The following is a 14,766-nucleotide window of genomic DNA, read 5'->3' on the forward strand; positions in this document are numbered from 1 at the left end:
CAATAAGATGGAATTCCTATTCTTCCTATATGTGATCTGTTATTTCACATGCCATGCCTCCTTTGTTGATGCCCTTCTCTCATCTGAGCTGCCTTTCCTGCTGTTCTTTGCTTGACTGCCTGTTTTATCCGAGGAGTTATCTCTAGGAAGCCTTCTTTGTACCCTCCCCCCCCCCCCGCCGTTGGCATCATGATCTCTTTTGATCTCTATGTTCTCAGAACAGGCTTTGTGCTGTGTACCTAATAACGTTCTGTTTTATGCCAGAATGATCAATTTGCGTCTGCCTCCCTCATTCCACAAGCTTAGAAAGGTCAGGGACTGTTTTTCCTCTTTTTTTTTTAATTGAAGTACAATTGACATAAAACATTATATTAGTTTTAGGTATATAACATAATGATCTGATAATTGTATACATTGAAGAATGATCACTACAATAAGTCTGCAAACATCCATCACCATACGCGTAGTTACAATTGTTTTCTTGGGATGAGAACTTTTAAGATTTGCTCTCCTATAGCAACTTTCAAACATGCAGCACAGTGTTATGAACTACAGTCACCATGCTGTACATTACATCCTCATGACTTACTTATTCTATAACTGGATGTTTCTACCTTTTGACCCTCTTTACCCATTTCTTCTACCTCCCACCCCCCACCTCTGGCAACCACCAGTCTGTTGCCTGTATCTATGAGCTTGATGGGGTTTTTGTTTTGTTTTCTTAGCTTACAAATATAAGTGAAATCATACAGTATTTTTCTTTCTCTGTCTGCCTTATTTCACTTAGCATAATGCCCTTAAGGTCCCTCCATGTTGTCAAAAATGACAAGATTTCCTTCTTTTATGGCTGAATAGTATTCCATCGTGTGTGTGTGTGTGTATCATTTTCTTTTACCCGTTCATCTGTCAATGGACATTTAGGTTGTCTCCATATATTGGCTATTGTAAATAATGCTGCAGTGAATATAGGGGTGCTTATGTGTTTTTGAGGTACTGTTTTCCTTGTCTTTAGAAAAATAACCAGAAGTGAAATTGCTGGAGATCATATGGTAGTTCTATTTTTAATTTTTTTGAGGAATCTCCTTACTGTTTTCCACCAATTTAAGTGGCTGCACCAATTTACATTCCCACCAACAGTGCACAAGAGTTTCCTTTTCTCTACATCCATGCTACCACTTCTTAGTTCTTGTCTTTCTCATAATAGCTGTTCTAACAGCCATGAGGTAATATATCATTGTGGTTTTGATTTGCATTTCCCTGCTTATTAATATATTATGTTGGGAAACTTTCATGTACCTGTTGGCCATCTGTATGTCTTCTTTGGAAAAAGATCTATTCAGATCTTCTTCCCATTTTAAAATTGGATTCTTTGTTTTATTACTATTGAGTTGTATGAGTTTTTAAATATACTTTAACCCCTTATCAAATATATGATTTGCAAGTGTTTTCTCCTATTCAGTACATTGCCTTTACATGTTGTTGTTGGTTTCCTTTGATGTGCAGAAGCTTTTTAGTTTGATGTAGCCCCACTTGTTTATTTTTACTTTTCTTGCCTTGGCTTTTGGAGTCAGGTCCAAAAAATCATCACCAAGACTGATGTCAAGGAGCCTACTACCTATGTTTTCTTATAGGAGTTTTATGGTTTCAGGTCTTATGTTCAAGTCTTTAATCCATTTTGAGTTAATTTTTGTGTATGGTGTAAGATAGTGGTCTGATTTCATTCTTTTGCATGTGGCTGTCCATTCTTCTGAACACCATTTATTGAAGAGACTGTTATCCCCATTGTATATTCTTGGCTCCTTTGTTGTAAAATAATTGACCATATATGTGTGGATTTATTTCTGGGCTCTCTGTTCTATTCTGTTCATCTATGTGTATGTTCTCATACCAATACCATACTGCTTTGATTAATATAGCTTTGTAATAAAGTCTAAAATCAGGACATATGATACTCCAGCTTTGTTGTTATTTCTCAAGATTGCTTTTGCTATTTGAGATCTTTTGTGGTTCCATAAAATTTTCAGAATTGTTTGTTGGAATTTTGGAATTTAGATAGGGATTGCATTGAATTCGTAGATTTCTGTGGGATATCTTTCCATTTATTTGTGTCTTCTTCAGTTACTTTCATTAATGTCTTTTTTCTTACTTGATTCTTTTTAAAAATGTTTTTAATTGGAGTATAGTTGATTTACAATGTTGTTACTTTCTGCTGTACAGCAAAGTGAATCAGTTATACATATACATACATACACGCTTCTTAAGATTCCTTTCCCATATAGGTCATTACAGAGTATTCAGTAGAGTTCCCTGTGCTATAGAGTAGGTCCTTATTAGTTATGTGTGTTATATATAGTAGTGTGTATATGTCAATCCCAAACTCCCAATTTATCCCACCCCTCCCCCCCTTTTCCCTGCTGGTAACCATAAGATTTTTTTCTACATCTGTGACTCTATTTCTGTTTTGTAAATAAATTCATTTGTACCATTTTTTTAGATTCAACATAGAAGTGTTATCATACTATATTTGTCCTTCTCTGTCTGACTTACTTCACTCAGTATGACAATCTCTGGGTCCATCCATGTTGCTGTAAATGGCATTATTTCATTCTTTTTGATGGCTGAGTAATATTCCATTGTATATATGTGCCACATCTTTTTTTTTAACATCTTTATTGGAGTGTAATTGTTTTACAGTGGTGTGTTAGTTTCTGCATTATAACAAAGTGAATCAGTTATACATACACATATGTTCCCATATCTCTTCCCTCTTTCATCTCCTTCCCTCCCGCCCTCCCTATCCCACCCCTCTAGGTGGTCACAAAGCACCGAGCTGATCTCCCTGTGCTATGCGGCTGCTTCCCACTAGCTATCTATTTTATGTTTGGTAATGTATATATGTCCATGCCACTCTCTCACTTTGTCACAGCTTGCCCTTCCCCCTCCCCATATCCTCAAGTCCATTCTCTAGTAGATCTGTGTCTTTACTCCCATCTTGCCCCTAGATTCTTCGTAACCTTTTTTTTTTTTAGATTCCATATAAATGTGTTAGCATACAGTATTTGTTTTTATCTTTCTGACTTACTTCACTCTGTATGACAGACTCTAGGTCCATCCACCTCACTACAAATAACTCAATTTCTTTTCTTTTTATGGCTAATATTCCATTGTATATATGTGCCACATCTTCTTTTTCCATTCCTCTGTCAGTGGACATTTATGTTGCTTCCATGTCCTGGCTATTGTAAATAGTGCTGCAGTGAACATTGGGGTGCATGTATCTTTTCAAATTATGCTTTTCTCTAGGTATATGCCCAGGAGTGGGATTGCTGGATCATATGGTAGTTCTATTTTTAGTTTTCTAAGGAACCTCTATACTGTTCTTCATAGTGGCTGTACCAATTTACATTTCCACCAACAGTGTGGAAGGGTTCCCTTTTCTCCACACCCTCTCCAGCATTTATTGTTTGTAGATTTTTTGATGATGGCCATTCTGACCAGTGTGAGGTGATACCTCATTATAGTTTTGATTTGCATTTCTCTAATAATTGGAGAAATGATATTGAGCATGTTTTCACGTGCTTTTTTGCCATCTGTATGTCTTCTTTGGAGAAATGTCTATTTAGATCTTCTGCCCATTTTTTGATTGGGTTGTTTGTTTTTTATTGAGCTGTATGAGCTGTTTGTATATTTTGGAGATTAATCCTTTGTCCATTGCTTTGTTTGCAAATATTTTCTCCCATTCTGTGGGTTGTCTTTTCATTTTGTTTATGCTTTCCTTTGCTGTGCAAAAGTTTTTAAGTTTAATTAGGTTCCATTTGTTTATATTTTCTTAATTTAATTACTTTAGGAGGTGGATCAAAAAAGATCTTGCTTTGATTTATGTCAGAGAGAGTTCTGCCTATGTTTTCCTCTAAGAGTTTTATAGTATATGGCCTTACATTTAGGTCTTTAATCCATTTTGAGTTTATTTTTGTGTATGGTGTTAGGAAGTGTACTAATTTCATTAGTTTACATGTAGCTGTCCAGTTTTCCCAGCACCACTTATTGAACAGGATGTCTTTTCTCCATTGTATATTCTTGCCTTCTCTGTCATAGATTGGTTGACCATAGGTGTGTGGGTTTATCTCTGGACTTTCTGTTCCGTTGATCTATATTTCTGTTTTTGTGCCAGTACCATACTCTTTTGATTATTGTAGCTTTGTAGTGTAGTCTGAAGTCAGGGAGCCTGATTCTTCCAGTTCCATTTTTATTTCTTGAGATTGCTATGGCCATTTGGGGTCTTTTGTGTCTCCATACAAATTTTAAGACTTTTTTTTTCTAGTTCTGTAAAACCTGCCATTGGTAATTTGATAGAGATTGCATTGAATCTGTAGATTGCTTTGGGTAGTATAGTCATTTTGAAAATATTGATTCTTCCGCTTCAAGAACATGGTATATCTCTCCATCTGTTTGTGTCACCTTTGATTTCTTTCATCAGTGTCTTATAGTTTTCTGGGTACAGGTCTTTTGTCTCCTTAGGTAGGTTTATTCCTATGTATTTTATTCTTTTAATGTGACAGTAAATGGGATTGTTTCCTTAATTTCTCTTTCTGATCATTTGTTCTTAGTGCATATGAATGCAAGAGATTTCTGTGTATTAATTTTGTATCCTGCAACTTTACCAGATTCATTGATGAGCTCTAGTAGTTTTCTGGTAGCATTTCTAGGATTTTCTATGTATAGTATCATGTCATCTGCAAACAGTGACAGTTTTACTTCTTCTTCTCCAATTTAGATTCCTTTTATTTCTTTTTGTTCTCTGATTGTCATGGCTAGGACTTCCAAAACTATGCTGAATAAAAGTGGCAAGAGTGGACATCCTGATCTTGTTCCTGATCTTAGAGGAAATGCTTTCAGTTTTCACCATTGAGAATGATGTTTGCTGGGGGCTTCTCGTATATGGCCTTTATTATATTGAGATATGTTCCCTCTATGCGCACTTTCTGGAGATTTTTTTAATCATAAGTGGGTGTTGAATTTTTTGAAAAGCTTTTTCTGCATCTATTGAGATGATCATATGGTTTTTATTCTTCAATTTGTTAATATGGTGTATCATATTGATTTGCGTATATTGAAGAATCCTTGCATCCCTGGGATAAATCCCACTTGATCATGGTGTATGATCCTTTTAATGTGTTGTTGGATTCAGTTTGCTAGAAATTTGTTGAGGACTTCTGCATTTATGTTCATCAGTGATATTGACCTGTAATTTTCTTTCTTTCTTTTTTTTTTTTTTGTGGTATCTTTATCTGGTTTCAGTATCAGGGTGACGGTGGCCTCATAAAATGAGCTTGGGAGTGGTCTTTCCTCTGCAATTTTTTGGAAGAGTTTGAGAAGGATGGGTGTTAGCTCTTCTCTAAATTTTTGATAGAATTTACCTGTGAAGCCATCTGGTCCTACAATTTTGTTGGAAGTTTTTTAATCACAGTTTCAATTTCATTACTTGTGATTTGTCTGTTCATAGTTTCTATTTCTTCCTGGTTCAGTCTTGGAAGGTTGTACCTTTCTAAGAATTTGTCCATTTCTTCTAGGTTGTCCATTTTATAGGCATATAGTTGCTTGTAGTAGGCTCTTTTGATCCTTTGTGTTTCTGTGGTGTCAGTTGTAACTTCTCTTTTTTCATTTCTAATTTTATTGATTTGAGCCCTCTCCCTTTTTTCTTGATGAGTCCAGCTAATGGTTTATCAATTTTGTTTGTCTTGTCAAGGAACCAGCTTTTTGTTTTGTTGATCTTTTCTACTGTTTTCTTCATCTCTATTTCATTTATTTCTGCTCTGATTTTTATAGTTTCTTTCCTTCTGCTGACTTTGGATTTTGTTTGTTCTTCTTTCTCTAGTTCCTTTAGTTGTAAGTTTAGGTTGTTTGTTTGAAATTTTTCTTATTTGCTGAGGTAAGATTGTATTGCTCTAAACTTTCCTCTTCGAACTGCTTTTGCTGCATGCCATAGGGGTTGGGTCATTGTGTTTTCATTGTCATTTGTCTCTAGGTGTTTTTTTATTTCCTCTTTGATTTCCTTGATGATCTATTGGTTGTTTAGCAATATATTGTTTGGTCTCCACATGTTTGTGCTTTTTACGTGTTTTTTTTTTTCTTTTAGTTGATTTCTAATCTCATAGTGTTGTGGTTGGAAAAGATGCTTGATATGATTTCAATTTTCTTAAATTTACCAAGGCTTGATTTGTGGCCCAGTATGTGATCTATCCTGGAGAATGCTCCATGTGCACTTGAGAAGAAAGTGTATTCTTCTGCTTTTGGATGGAATGTTCTACAAATATCAGTTAAGTCCATCAGTATCTAATGTGTCATTTAAGGCCTGTGTTTCCTAATTGGCTTTCAGTTTGGATGATCTGTCCATTGGTGTAAAGTGGGGTGTTAAAGTCCCCCACTGTTGTTGCACTACTGTTGATTTCCCCATTTATGGCTGTTAGCATTTGGCTCATATATTGAGGTGCTCCCATGATGGGTGCATATATGTTTACAATTGCTTTATCTTCTCCTTGGATTGATCCCTTATCATTATGTAGTGTCCTTCCTTGTCTCTTGTAACAGTCTTTATTTTAAAGTCTATTTTGTCTGATATGAGTATTGCAACTTTTGGTTTCTTTTGGTTTCCATTTGCATGGAATATCTTTTTATCAATCCCCTCACTTTCAGTCTGTATGTGTCCCTAGATCCGAAGTGCATCTCTTGTAGACAGCATATATATGGATTTTGGTTTTGTATCCATTCAGCCAGTCTGTGTCTTCTAGTTGGAGCATTTAAACCGTTTATATTTAAGGTAATTATATTGCCATTTTCTTAACTGTTCTGGATTTGTTTTCGTAGGTCCTCTTTCTTCCCTTCCTCTTTCATTCTCTTCTCTTGTGATTTGATGACTGTCTTTGGTATTGTGTTTGGGTTGCTTTTTCTTTTTTGTGTTTGTATCTATTGTAGTTTCTCGGTTTGCTGTTCCCATGAAGTTTTGATATAGCAGTCTATGTATGTAAAAGGTTGTTTTAAGTTGCTGCTCTCTTTCCCGCCTAAAGAAGTTCCTTTAGCATTTCTCGTAAGGCTGGTTTGGTGGTGCTGAATTCTCTTAGCTTTTGCTTGTCTGTAAAGCTTTTGATTTCTCCATTGAATCTGAATGAAAGCCTTGCTGGGTAGACTATTCTTGGTTGTAGGTTTTTCCCTTTCATCACTTTAAATATATTGTGCCAGTCCGCTCTGGCCTGCAGAGTTTCTGCTGAAAAAGCAGCTGCTAACCTTATGGGGATTCCTTTGTATGTTATCAGTTGCTTTTCCCTTGTTGCTTTTAATATTTTTTCTTTGTCTTTAATTTTCGTCAATTTGATTAATACGTGTCTTGCCGAGTTCCTCCTTGGGTTTATGCTATATGGGACTCTCTGCACTTCCTGGACTTGAGTGAGTGTTTCCTTTCTCATATTAGGGAAGTTATCAGCTATAATATCTTCATATATTTTCTCAGGCCCTTTCTCTTTCTCTTCTCCTTCTGGGATCCCTATAATATAAATGTTGGTGCATTTAATGTTGTCCCAGATGTCTCTGAGACTGTCCTCATTTCTTTTCTTTCTTTTTTCTTTATTCTGTTCTGTGGCAGTGATTTCCACCACTCTGTCTTCCAGCTCACTTATTTGTTCTTCTGCTTCAGTTATTCTGCTGTTGATTCCTTCTAGTATATTTTTCATTTCAGTTATTTTATTATTCATCTCTGTTTGTTTGTTCTTTAAATCTTCTAGCTCCTTGTTAAACATTTCTTGTATCTTCTCGATCCGTGCCTCCATTCTCTTCCTGAGTTTTTGGATCATCTTTACTATCACTACTCTGAATTCTTTTTTAGGTAGATTGCCTATCTCCTCTTCATTTAGTTGTTCTGGTCAGTTTTTATCATGTTCCTTTGTTTGCGGCATATTTCTTTTTCATCTCATTTTGTCTAACTTTCTGTGTTTGTGGTCTCAATTCCACAGGCTACAGGATTGTAGTTCCCCTTTCTTTTGGTGTCTGCCCTGTCGTGGATGAGGTTGGTCTAGGAGCTTGTGCAGGCTTCCTGGTGGGAGGGACTGGTGCCTGCCCTCTGATGGGTAGAGCTGGGTCTTGTCCCTCTGATGGGCAGGGCTGTGTCAAGGAGCATGTTTTGAGATAACTGTGAGCTCATTATGACTTAGGCAGCCTGTCTGCTGATAGGTGGGGCTGTGTTCCTACCTTTCTGGTTGTTTGGCCCGAGGAGTTCCAGCTTTGGAGACTGTAGGCTCTTGGGTGGGGCCAGGTCTTGGTTCCCAACTGGGGACCTCTGGGAGAGCTCACACTGAACAATATTCTCTGGGGCCTCTGCCACCAGTATCCTTGCCCACACAGTGAACTACAGCCAACCCCTGCCTCCCCAGGAGACCCTCCCAGACCCCTAGTTAGGTCTAACCCCAGTTCCTATGTAAGTATTGCTTTGTGCTGTGTCCCAGCACATGTGAGGTCTTGTGTGCAGCCTCCAAGAGTGGAGTCTCTGTTTCTGCCAGCCCTCTGGAGCTCTTACATTCAGGCCCCACTGGCCTTCAAAGCCAAATGCACTGGGGGTTCTTCCTCCTGATGCCTGACCCTCAGACTGTCTTGGAGGGCTATTTTTATGTGAGAACGTCCCTGGTGCAAGGGCTGTTTTTAGTATGGATGACTGCCCCCTCTTTCCTCTGTATGCTGGCCATTATCCCCTTGATAGGTGGTGTGACTGATGTTGTGGTGAACTGAGCCTGCACCAGATATTCAGCAGGGCCTCCCCTCTGCTCTGTGGTTGTTACTGCCCTGTCAGAGGCAGGGTCTGCTCCCTGGTTGCTGGAGTAGAGGCCCCCAGATCTGTTTCTGGGCTGTGTTTCTGATCTGCAGTGTGAGGTAGGTGGGATTGGAGCACTCCCACTGGGAGAAAAGCCACTGAGTTTTCCTTCTCTGGAGCTGTTCACCTGTGAGTGTACTCTTTTGTGTCACTTTTCACCCATTGTGCTGGCTCACAAATTACACTATTGTTGGAAGTGCTCTCAGCCCCACCTTAACTGTGGGTATGCCAGCAATTGGCCCTAGTGTCTCTAAGGAGTTGTTTTCACCAGGCCACCAACACGGATCCACCAAAGTCAGGTCCCAAGACTGTAATAATCATGTACCTGGATCCCCTGTGGGAGCTATGCAGACAGCTCAGATTCTGGCCTGGTCCCATCCCTGCATGTACATGCCTACTAGAGCTGAACCAATCTCAGCTGCGGGATCACTCATCCATTCAGATGTTCTGCAGGTGCTGGGTTTACAAAGCCAGCAGCGGGAGTGTAAATCCACGATTCCTGCAGCTGTGAGGAGAGAATTCAGCTCTTCTTTCTTAGCTGCATGGCCCCTGGGGCTCAGCTGTGGTTTCAGCCCCACCTCTGCATGTGTTCCTCCCACTGGTGTCTGCTTCCCAGGCTGCCCCAGAGCACATGCACCTGCCCAGGCAGGCAGGGGTGGAGACAGAGACAGGCGGGGCACGCGAACCCACTGGGGGCCAGCAGAGCTGGAGGAGGCATTGGTGGGAGGGTGAGCAAGACTGCTTAGGCGGGCAACCCTCCTAGTGCCCATGGAGGCAGGGGCTGGCACAAGGGAAAGGGGGCTGCAATGGCAGCCCAGCTCCTTGTGTGCCACTCAACAATGGCGCCTGGCTACTATGGTGGCCCAGGCTTCTTCCACAAACATTCCCGGTTGTGGAGCTCCTTACACCTGCCCCTTAGGCTGTCTCTTCCCAGCCAACAGCTGTCCTCTCCCTGAGTCTGCTCTCCAAACCCCATGTTGCAGCACCCAGCCCCACTCCATGCCAGCAGACATGACTCAGGCTGGGCCATGCAGGGCTGCAGCATGGACCATCCATGTAGGTCTTACTCGGTCCTACCTGCCACAGACTGGTTACTGTGCTCTCCTCCAAGCTTCTGAAGCTCCCTCTCTGTCCCAGCTGATCTCCCCACCTGTTAGGGGGCTTCTCTGAGTGCAGAAACCTCTCCTCTCCTGCAGCTGCCCCTGCAGGGGTGCAGGTTCCATCCCGTTTCCTCTTTTCTCCTTTTTCTTTCTTTTGTCCTACCTGGTTTGGCAAGGATTTTTCTTGTCCTTTTAGCATCCAAGGTCCTCTGCTAGTGTTCAGCAGGTGCTCTGTGAGAATTGTTCCATTTTAAAATGTATTCTTGATGTACTTGTGGGGAGAGGCAAACTCCACGTCTTCCTATTCCTCCATCTTGACTCCTCATCTCATTAATGTCTTATAGTCTCAGTGTACAAGTCTTTCACCTCCTTGGTTAAATTTATTTCTAGGTATTTTATTCTTTTTGATGCAATTGGAAATGGGGATGGTTTCTTAATTTCCCTTTCTGATAGTTCCTTATTAGTGCATAGAAATGTGACAGAATTTTGTATATTGATTTTGTATCCTGCAACTTTACTGAATTTGTTTATTAGTTCTGTTGACAAAAATTTAATTCCTATCAAGTTAAGAAGAAAGAAGGGAATTTTATTTGAGCCAAACTGCAGATTATAACCCAGAAAGCAGATTCTCAGAAAGCTCTGAAAACTGTTCCACCTTTTAGAAGTCAAAGGCTTAGTCATATACATTTTTGAGATAAAGGATCATACATCAAAATGACATACTGATATTTTACAGAAAGGTCACCAAGGATACATAGTCCAGGTAAGCATGTACAAAGTAAGCAGCAAGTCACCATGACCCCCTACAGAGCTGGCTAAGAACACTGTTCTTTTAAGAAGTTACACTGCTTGCGTCAGAAGAAAGAAAAAATGATCTTTATGGTTGAGCAGACACTCCCATCTTTGAGGAGCTTTGGTTAATGTGTAATGCAGATGCACACTGCATATTAGGGAGGGAGAAAGCCCAAACAAACACACAGGGAGAATTTTATGTTTGATTTTTTTTTCTTGTCCTGCCTTAAAATATAAATTTTATTTCATCAGTTTTTGGTGAAGTCTTTAGGGTTTTGTATATATAGTATCATGTCATCTGCAAATAGTGATAGTTTTACTTCTTCCTTGCCAATTTGGATCCCTTTTATTTCTTTTTCTTGCCTAATTGCTCTGGCTAGGACTTCTAGTTCTATGTTGTGTGAAAGTGGTGAGAGTGAGCATCCTTATCTTATTCCTGATCTCAGAGGAAAAGCTTTTAGTTTTTCATCATTCAGCTTGATGTTAACTGTGGGCTTATCATATATGGCCTTTATTATGTTGAGGCATGTAACCGCTATACCCACTTTGCTGAGAGTTTTTTTCTTATCATAAATAGATGATGAATTTTGTCAAATGCTTTTCCTGCATCTATTGAGATAATATGTTTTGTTATCTTCCTTTTGTTAATGTGGTGTATCACATTGATGGATTTGCCGATGTTTGACCATCCTTGCACCTCTGGAATAAATCCCACTTTGATCACGGTGCATGATACTTTTAATGGACTGTTAAAATTGGTTTGCTAATATTTTGTTGAGGATTTTTGCATCTATGTTCATCAGTATTGACCTGCAATTTTCTTTTCTTGTGGCATCCTTGTCTGGCTTTGATATCAGGGTTCAGGAAATGTCTTATTCATCTTTGTAACCCTATTGTCTAGCACATAATAGGAAACCAATGAATATTTTGAGGTGTCACAAGTTGAATTTTGAACAAGTAGGAATTTGCTAATTCAAGAAATTGGGTGAAAGGTGGGCATTCCAGGCAGAGAAAATGACATATTCAAAGGTATAGAGACATGAAAGAGCAAAATAAGTTTGGGAAAATGTAAGTAATTCAGTGAAGTCAGAAGGAAGAAAGCATGTCAGGCAGGGGGCCAGTATGATGTCAGAAAATTAACAGAGTTGGGATTTGGGAGTCCTTAGGTAGTAAGCAAGAGTTTAAGTTATATTGGAAAGCGTTGAAGATGCCAAATTGAAGGATTTTAAACTGGGATGTACATGATCAGATTCATGTTTTCAGTCAGATTTGTCTAACAGCTGGGTAAATGGTAGATTAGAGGGGCCTAGAGTGGAGGCAGGGAGGCCAGAAAGAAGTCATTTTAAGCAAAAAGTAAGGAAGACTCAAAGGCAGTGGCAATGGCATGAAGAAGGGGCAGGCTCATGGGCTTTTAAGAATTAAGATAAGCAGGATGTGATGACTGACTAGTTGTGGGCCCAGAAAAGTGGGGCATGCTTTTAACCAGAATGTCCCCTTGGCCACCTCCCAACCCATCCTCATTCAATTTGCTTCATACCCTCAACCCTGACCTCCCACCAATGGATGATGTATGATAGATGATAGTATGTGTAACTTTTATTTCCCATAGCAAGAAAAATAAAATCCAAATGTTAGTGATAGAAGGGGTCTTGGAGATCACCCAGGCAATTCCTTGAGTAGATAAATGATTGAACTCAGAAGAAGGGAATGACTTTCCTACGGTACCTCTGAAAATCAGTGGTAGACACCCAGTCACTCTTTATCGAGTCATCTATTTAATTCCCCACATAGAACTTATCTCTAATATTTTCAGGTGTATTTGCTTATTTTTTTGTCTCTCCCTGACATTAGAATGTGATATATAAAAGCAGAGCCCGTGACTGTGTAAAACAGTGTTTTGCCCATATAGTAAATACTTAATGAGCATTTGCTGAAAGAGGAATGAGCTAGGTATAATCAGGTTTAGTTCCTCCTGAACCAGCGATCTTTACCCAGGACCTTGGTTTGAAGGTTATCAATCCTTAATTCTGTTTCCTGCTGTGGTTTTTCCTAATCATTCCTATGGAGACTAAAATCTATCACAGTAACATTGTAGTTCACGTGGCTTCCTACAGTGAAGAGCTAAAAATTATCATTATTGTATTCCTTCAAAAATATTAACCACTGCTTACCTTGCACCTATTAGGATGGTTACTATAAAAAAAAACAAACAAAATAACAAGTATTGCAAAGATGTGGGAAAATTGGAACTCATGTGCCAATTAGGAATGTAAAATGGTGCAGCTACTGTGGAAAACAGTATGGTGATTCCTCAAAAAATTAAAAATAGCTTTACCATATGATCCAGCCACTACATTTCTGGGCATATAATCAAAAGAATTGAAAGCAGGGTTTCAAAGACATATTTGGACACCTATGTTCATAGCAGCATTATTCACAGTAACTAAAAGGCAGAAGCAACCCAAATGTTCATTGATGAATGAATAGATAAACAAAATGTGTTATATACATGCAATAGAATATTATTTGACCTTATACAGGAAGAAAATGTTGCAGTATGCTATAGCATGTGTGAACCTTAAGGACAATATGCTAAGTGAAATAAGTCAGTCACAACAAGACAAGTACCTATGATTCCATTTACATGAGGTACCTGGGGTCGTCAAGTTCGTAGATACAGAAAGTAGAATGATGGCTGCCAGGGTCTGGAGGGAGGGGGAATGGGTAGCTGTTGTTTAATGAATATAGTGCTTCAGTTTTGCAAGATGAAAGAGTCCTGGACATTCACAACAATGTGAGTGTACTTAACACTACTATACTGTACGCTTAAAAATGGCTATGGTGGTACATTTAAAGTTAGGTGTATTTTACCACAATTTAAAAAATATTAACCACTGAGGTATGTATATCTGTCATCTCATGTGACCCTTGCAATAACCCTGAACTGTTAGTAGCGTCGTCCCATTTTATAGTGAGGAACATAAGGCTCAGAGAAGCAAAGTGAACGTCCAAGACATGTGACTAGAAAATGGCAAAGCTGAGCCTCACACTTAGATCTCGAAGTTCCATGCCCAGTGCTGGCTTCTACCATATCAGGGGAAAGGAAGGTCAATGGAATCAACTTGACTGCTGGTTGAAATGTAAGAAATTAACCCTGGGCAATTTGTGAGGAAAGCTATAAATGTGGGTATGGGGTGTGTGTGTGTGTGTGTGTGTGTGTGTGTGTGAGAGAGAGAGAGAGAGAGAGAGAGAGAGAGAGAGAGAGAGGAGGAAAGAGGGAAGAGCATGCACGCAAGCTCCCAGACACCTGCTTCATATTTCCCGCTCAACTTTTCTCCCTTCCTAAATCTTCAGAGGAAGGTGTGAGTAAACTAATCTATAGTGTGAGTCAACTGTAAGCACAGTGAGAAAACGTCACCCAACAGTCATTCCTTCAGCAGGCAAAATCAGAAGTCACTAGCATGGAGGTTGTCTGTATACATGAAATTAAGACCTTTAAGATGATCAAGAGAAGATGGTGGCTCTTAATTTGGAAATGGCTCTATTAGATGTCCTCCCACGCTCTATGTCCTCCCCCTCCAACCTCCTCTGAAGACGGAAAATGACAAACGCACTTACAAAAGTAAATTAAATCTCGTGAGAGAAAGGGGGAAACTGGGAAGAGCACAGAGCAGGAGTCAAGCCTAATCCTACCTATGTAGTAGACCACCAACTCACCGTATAATCCCAGGTGTGTCCCTTCCTCTGCCCAAAGGGTTGCGCTGCTATTACTACCCCCATTTTCGTATACTGAATTTGAGCTGAATTTAGAAAGTGGAACACAGTCTCCCAAGGGGAGTCAAAAATACAAGAGCATCATCTCGTCTCTTATGAATAGCTTTTATTTATTATGTGTCAGGCACTGTGATGGACACTTTACATATGGCACCCCTCATCCTTCTGCCACTTGCAAGTTATTTCTATGATGAGACTGCACTGATGATACCAAGTTTCCCAAAGTATTTTTCTAGATGATAAAAG

At 39.5% G+C, this 14,766-nt stretch overlaps 1 protein-coding gene across 1 annotated transcript in view; it reads left to right on the forward strand.

The window, feature by feature from the left end:
- The window catches only part of FYB2 (FYN binding protein 2), a gene marked incomplete at its 5' end in the record, with an annotated part of 134,727 nt that overhangs the window by 35,823 nt on the left and 84,138 nt on the right, over positions 1-14,766 (forward strand).

The sequence above is a fragment of the Grampus griseus genome, assembly GCF_964374135.1.
Source record: "Grampus griseus genome assembly, chromosome: 1".
Taxonomy (NCBI): domain Eukaryota; kingdom Metazoa; phylum Chordata; class Mammalia; order Artiodactyla; family Delphinidae; genus Grampus; species Grampus griseus.